We start from the raw sequence: 6718 nt of genomic DNA, 5'->3' as shown, positions 1-6718 counted from the left end.
AGACCAGGCTGGTCTCGAACTCACAGAGATCCGCCTGCCTCTGCCTCCCAAGTGCTGGGATTAAAGGCGTGCGCCACCACCGCCCGGCTCCTTTAAACCTTCAGATACAGTCTGTGATACACATGGCGGTCAATCTTTTTGGATTCAGGTATTTCCTGAGAAGTCTGTGCAGGATCCGCATCCTTCTCATCCAGCTCACCTTCTTGGGTATTTGAGCTTTGACAGTACCCATCTGCTTCTCTATGTCCATAAACCTGCCCTTCTTCTGCCAAGATAATTTTTTTTTTTCTGGCATCGAGCCCAGATCAGCTCATCTTTGATCAGCTTCCAGATCTGATGCCAGGTGTTGGCATTGGTAATTTCATTGGTCTCATTGGGGTCCAACTAGACCTCCTTTTTACCAGAGGATGCTAGAGGCCAGCCGCTTCCATAGCCTGAGCATACTCATGGCTGCAGACACAGCAGCGAAAGGGGCTTCCCTCATATTTCTTTGAGACACAATATTACAGTAGAATTTCTGGTCCTCCGGCTCTTACAGTCTTTCTGCCCTTTCTTCTGCAATGTTTCTGAGCCTTTTTTGAAGATGTTATCTTGTAGATTTATCTGTTGGACTGAGCATACTTTTCATTTTGGCCAGTTGCAGCTTTCTGTAATGGTCTCTATCTGTTGTAAAACTCAGCTTCTTTGATGAGGACTGAAAACTACACTTACCTGTTGACAGAAGAATGAATTTTAGAATGCAGTTAGGAATTATGCTTTTCTAGTAAAGTGTCAGTACGAGATTCTTTTCCCACTTCTGTTACCTCGATTCACGCTCTCTTCTTTAATAATTTGTTGCATGTGTATACATTACATTACATTACACATGCATGCACACATATAAACATACATGCAAAGTGTGTATATATATACATATATAGTTATAATTATAGTTATACTATTGCTTCCACTTTTGTTCTTCTGTATATGTGTCAGGAGCTGAGCACATGGGATTGGAAAACCTATATGGGAGTTCATCCTTGGAGGAAACTGATTCTCCCTTTCTCTGCTTCATTGATTACCTTCATCTAGGGATGGGACAATTTACATTTCCCCTGCCTGTGTTGACATGTCAACTGGTGCTGTCCTTATGGTGATCTCGTTCAGGCAACTATATATATATATACATATATACACACATACATATATACATATATGTATGTATGTATATATATATATATATATATATTGTTACGAATTCATGAATGCTGTTTCCCTGTAACATCTAGGGATACTATTTAGCAGCAAACATGCAAACATCCTGGGCCTCTGGATCTTGAAATCTTTCTACCCCCGTTTCTGAAATTTTCCCTGAGCTGTGTGTGTAGGGACTGTATTGTAGATGCACCAGTTGAAGTTGGTGACCCCAAAGTCGTTTTCTCTCTTCATACTGGTCGTTTAACCAGTTATGGATGTCTGTAATAGGCTTCATATGTTTCCAAAAGAGACATCACTGATGAGGCCTGAAACTACATTTGCTTACATGTGGATATAAAGATAAATATTTAGACTTTATTTTTGTGTGGGTATAAATATAAATATTTAGAATACAGTCATAAATTATATTGGTTTAGGAAAATGGCAATAAAAGGTTCTCCTCTTGGGCCTATTAGCTCTTCAGCCAATGGTAGTTGGATAAGTTTACAGTACCAGATATAAATTCCCTCTTGTTGAGTGGGTCTTAAGTCCAGCTAGACTGTTTGTCAGTCACCCCCAAGATAAAAGTGCCACATAACAGGTATACACATGCAATAAAAATAAATGTTAAAATAAGTTTACTCTTCAATCAAATAGAAATTTCCTTCATTATTTCATTTTCTATATTCATACTTTTATTTCACTAATAGTTTATTATTTGAACATGTATGATATTAAGAATTCTGTTCTGTATATTTTCCATATTTTTAGCTCTTTCCTCAAGCAATTTATTTAAAAGTTGCCAGTCTTCCATTAATTTATGAAAGAGGCACTTTAACTAACTAAAATGTGGGGCTACCCTTTCCCCACTAATTTAAATAGAAACTTTTTATCATGTATTAAATTTCCCTGATAAACTAATATTTTAAACTGATTCTCTAATTCTTAAGGATAAACTTTTGAACTATTTTTGCCACTTCTGAATCCAAAAAGATGACTAGATGTGTAAGTATAATTCTCAACTATTGATTAAAAGTAATATTCCTAGTGTTATTATTGTTTATTAAATTTTTAAGTTTACACTAACAGTGGGTTTCATTAAGCACTTTCTAACATTTGTGCTATTGATCAACAATTCATCAGTATATTATATGTTAAGAAAGACAAGAATCTGTTAAAAAGTATTGGACAATTTGGGATCAGTGAGATGGCTCAGTGAACAAAGGTGCTTGCTGCAAAGACTGAAAAAATTAATTTTGATCCTCCAAACCCACATGGTGGAATGAGAGAACTGACTTTCGCAAGTTGTTTTCTTAGCTCCACATGTGCACAGGCACACATGTGCATCATTCATGCACATGTGTGCATACATTCATGCATACACACATGCACACACAGGCATTAACTGAATGTACAAAAATATTCTAAAATTCAGGCCACCTTTCCTTTTGAAATTAATGTTACCTCTCTTTTGTATCTTATTTCCCATCTCTTCTTTAGATTAATATTGTAGCCCAGGTTAACTTGGAACTCACTATGTAGCTTAGGCTGGCCTTGAGTGTGTGAATTCGCTTGCCTCAGCCCTTCAGGTGTTACCATTACAGGTGTGAGCCACCAGGCCTGGACTTAACGTCTATGCTTTTTTATTGTTAGTCACAATATTTTAGTTAGCTGTTTAAATAATAGACTTCCAATGGCTGGGGATGTAGCTCAGTTGGTAGAGCAACCACTTAGCATCCACTTAGGGCCTCATCAACTGAGCACGATGCACATGCATGTAATCCCAGCAAGCAAGAGGTGGAAGCAGAATGATCAGAAGTTCAAAGTCATCAGTTTCATAATTAGGGCCTGTCTCAAAAAAGAAACTCTCATATATATTAAATGTAATTGTTTTTCTTTCGTAATACGGTTCTGGGATAGAACCTTGTACATACTAAGCACGTTCTCTGTGAGCTAACTCCAGTTCCACTAATCATTTCCATTTTTTCCTTGCCATGTCGAGAATCAGACAGGACCTTGCACATGCTAGCCATTTGCTCTGTCACTGAGCTACACCCTTCAGCATCTCATCATTCATTTTCAACATAACAAAAAAGTTCAACGATTTTTCTAAATGATTAAAAACTGAACATAAGACTGGGGGTAGCTAAGCCAGTAAGGTGCTTGTTGCACAAGCTTGAGTACCTGAATCTGGATCTCCTGCACCAGTATAAATGCTGGGCATGCCTGGAAGTCTACCTGTAATCTCGGGACTTGGAGCCAAAGGAAAGATCCCTGGAGTATGCTACGAGCTAAGTTAGCTGAGTCTCTAAGTGCTGGGTTCAACTGAGAGACCATGACTGAATATATAAAACCAAAAGCAACCAAGGAAGGTACTTGGTAGCAGCCTCTGACCTCCAAACACATGCATACCTGTACACACCACACACCAGTACACACCTATTCAAACACACACACACACACACACACACACACACACACACACAAACCACATAGATACACCAGGGAAATGTGCCTTGTTATAGATAAACTGATTCATTTAATTTTTAGAAATGTAAATTTTAAAGCTTTTTTTGTATTTAATAGAAGTCAAGAATGTTTGTGTTGCTGCCTCATAAGTAACATTTTTGACCAGAGTGCCATTTTGTAGGGAAGCAGGGTTTATCACCTCATTGCACTTCTGGACCAACTGGGAGGTGTCCCTAGTCAAGACAAACTAAATCAGCATCTCTGGGTATTGGTTTGAGTAGTTTCAAAAGTTCCCCAGAAGATTCGCTAATATGCAGCAAATATGGAGAATTATTGAACTAAAGGTACTTCAAAACCATAAACTGATTGAAAACTATTTTGTAAAATGATACTGAAGTTATAAAACTATGACAGGGTATTTATCGCGGGTCACAGTTCAGTTTTTGCTTCTTCTCTGTGGCCCCCTTGAAATTTGTTGGTAAATTTTCTGCAGGTGTCTTTCTTCTTTCCTTAGTTCTGTCCTGAGTAGTTTGAAGGAAGACAAATGGCATTTGTTTACTTGAGACTCCATTATATAATTAACAATAAAGTTATCAAAACTATGAATACCATTATCTCCACCTAAAAATCTGTGTAGGGCTATAAATGCAATTTTTTTTTCGAGACAGGGTTTCTCTGTGGTTTTGGAGCCTGTCCTGGAACTAGCTCTTGTAGACCAGGCTGGTCTCGAACTCACAGAGATCCGCCTGCCTCTGCCTCCCAAGTGCTGGGATTAAAGGCGTGTGCCACCACTGCCCGGCTTAAATGCAAATTTTTTGTTTACATTTTATTCAAGTACTTATGGATATCTACTCTTTTCAATAACATAAATTTTGGCTTTGGTGGTTTTCAAAATATATGTCTAGATATGACCTTACCCTTAGAAATCCAGGCCCACAAGCTCAACTGCCTATTAGGATTGCCTCCTGGTGATATAATGGGATTCTGTAATTTAATATGTCAGAGAGAACTTTTGATTTAAGTGTCTAAATTCAATCTTCACTTAGTATTTTCAATTTCAGTAAAGGGTACCTGCGTATAACTTTTCCTGGGGAGACACAAAGTAATCCCTCCAGATAGGTCACTGACAGACCAAAGAAATGATTCTGTCCAAGTCTATGTTGGTGAAACAGTGAGGACTTCTTTTTTGTTTCTAGCAGGAGCATTGGGGGATTACTAAACAGCCACATTACTGAAAAAGTTGCACCCCAGTGTAGGAGAGGCATGGCAGCTGCATCACTGGGGTGAATCCCAACACTAGTCCACCTCCGATATACTCTAGCACATTGACCATTAGAAGTATGTGAGGTAGGGTTATGTGCAGCAGGAATCAGGCAGGAAGTGTTGGTGGCTGAATTTCAGGTGAGGGGCTCATGGCCCTCTCCGCCTCCCTGCATGTTGGAATGTTAATAGGCCTAATCTTATTAGGTTCTACTGAAGATAGTTGCTTGAATCAATTATTTCATTAGCATTTTTCAAATGATTTATTTGGTGAAATTCATGCAGGAATAGGAGAAATCTACTAGAACTTTTTTTTATTATTCTGAAGTATTTTTTTCTACTAGAAAGACAATATAATGGTTATCTCTTCAGCTATACTTACATAATTATAGTTATATTTTTGTCTTCCTAGTGATGGAGCCCAGAGTTTTGTGTATATCGATAAGTGTTATAGCTCTTACATTTTAATTACTGATTTTCAGACCAAGTTTCTTCGTAATAATTACAACTTTTTACTTTCTCTTAAAATATATTGTTTTGAAGTCATTTTATTTCACATATTCAAAATACTATACAGTTCTTGTTCTTTTCTTGTGTGTATAATGGGTGTATGAGTGTTTGTGTATAATGTCATGTGGAGGATGGAGAACTCCTTGCTTTCAGTCCCAGTTAAAATGGGGACACATTGTTGTTCACTTCCTGTGCCACCGGGCTTGATGACTTGTGTTCCTGTCTGCCTCTCATCTCAAAGTAGGAGTATAGGAATTATATACATGCCTCCTCATACCTGGTGTGGGTTCCCACATAGGCCTCCATAGTTTTGTAACAAGGGCTTTACCCACAGAGCCATATTCCTAGTTTCCCTTTTTATTTTGATTCTTAAATTGCCTGATTTTTTTAGGAAGAGAATATTCCTTATCCTCTTGATAAATCTATTAATATTCCAAACTTCTTCATTTATCAAATGTAACCGGCGTAATAACCAGGCTAGCTTAATACGAAACAGCAAATTTTAATGAAGGGATATCTTACAACACCAGGGATCCAGCGATGGGCAGGAAAATACAAAAAGGACCGGCGAGGTTAACGCCCACCAGATTTATAGTAAACATTAGCCCGAGGCGAACACTCCCCCCCCCCCCCCCCGTTGGGCTGGGCTTACCCTACATCTCCCCCTTTTGTCTAAATAAGACAGAACTAAACCAAATACAACTCTATATAATAGTAACAAATAATAAATATAACAAACAATATTGAGCAAGAAACATGTAACAAAAGTTTTGCTAAACATTCTATCTCAAGGTGTCTAAATAATGTAGAGAGTAACTATAATTATCTAATCTTTAACTCCGTCAAAGATCTGAAAAGGGAATTAATATTACTTAACAAAGGAGCGATATCCAAAATGTGCAACAAATGACAGAGACAACTGACTACCTGGGCAATCACCCAAAGTCTCGTTTGTAATGTTGAGTCAACCAACTTTGGCTAAGGCCTAACATTAAAGGCAAGGAACTTTCTTAGAACTATTTTACCCTGTCTTGGCAAGATAAGACAATCCTGTTTTATCCACTTATGGATATTTTGTATCTTTGTCAGTAGTTGAGGTATGGGCTTTTCTTAACCCAAAGGCCAGTTCTGCCAAGAAGAAAAGCTCCCAGTAGAGTGTCTTTGGTGCTCAACATTCTCTCAGGAGTAGAGTGGTGTTGCCAGGAGTGATTGTGCCTCTTTGGCACAGAATTTTAGGTTAGATAAAAGGCCATTTTCTACAGCTCTTCGAAGAGGCTGCAGATTATACTATCTATACTAAATA

The 6718-nt window shown here is 38.0% G+C and overlaps 1 pseudogene; it reads right to left on the bottom strand.

The window, feature by feature from the left end:
• LOC101981314 overlaps positions 1-448 on the bottom strand; it is a 902-nt pseudogene extending 454 nt beyond the window's left edge.
• Positions 449-6718: the final 6270 nt, after the last annotated feature.

This window comes from Microtus ochrogaster, chromosome X, assembly GCF_000317375.1.
Source record: "Microtus ochrogaster isolate Prairie Vole_2 chromosome X, MicOch1.0, whole genome shotgun sequence".
Classification (NCBI taxonomy): Eukaryota; Metazoa; Chordata; class Mammalia; order Rodentia; family Cricetidae; genus Microtus; species Microtus ochrogaster.
Note: the sequence above shows the minus strand (reverse complement) of the source record. Positions and strands in the feature narration are given on the sequence as shown.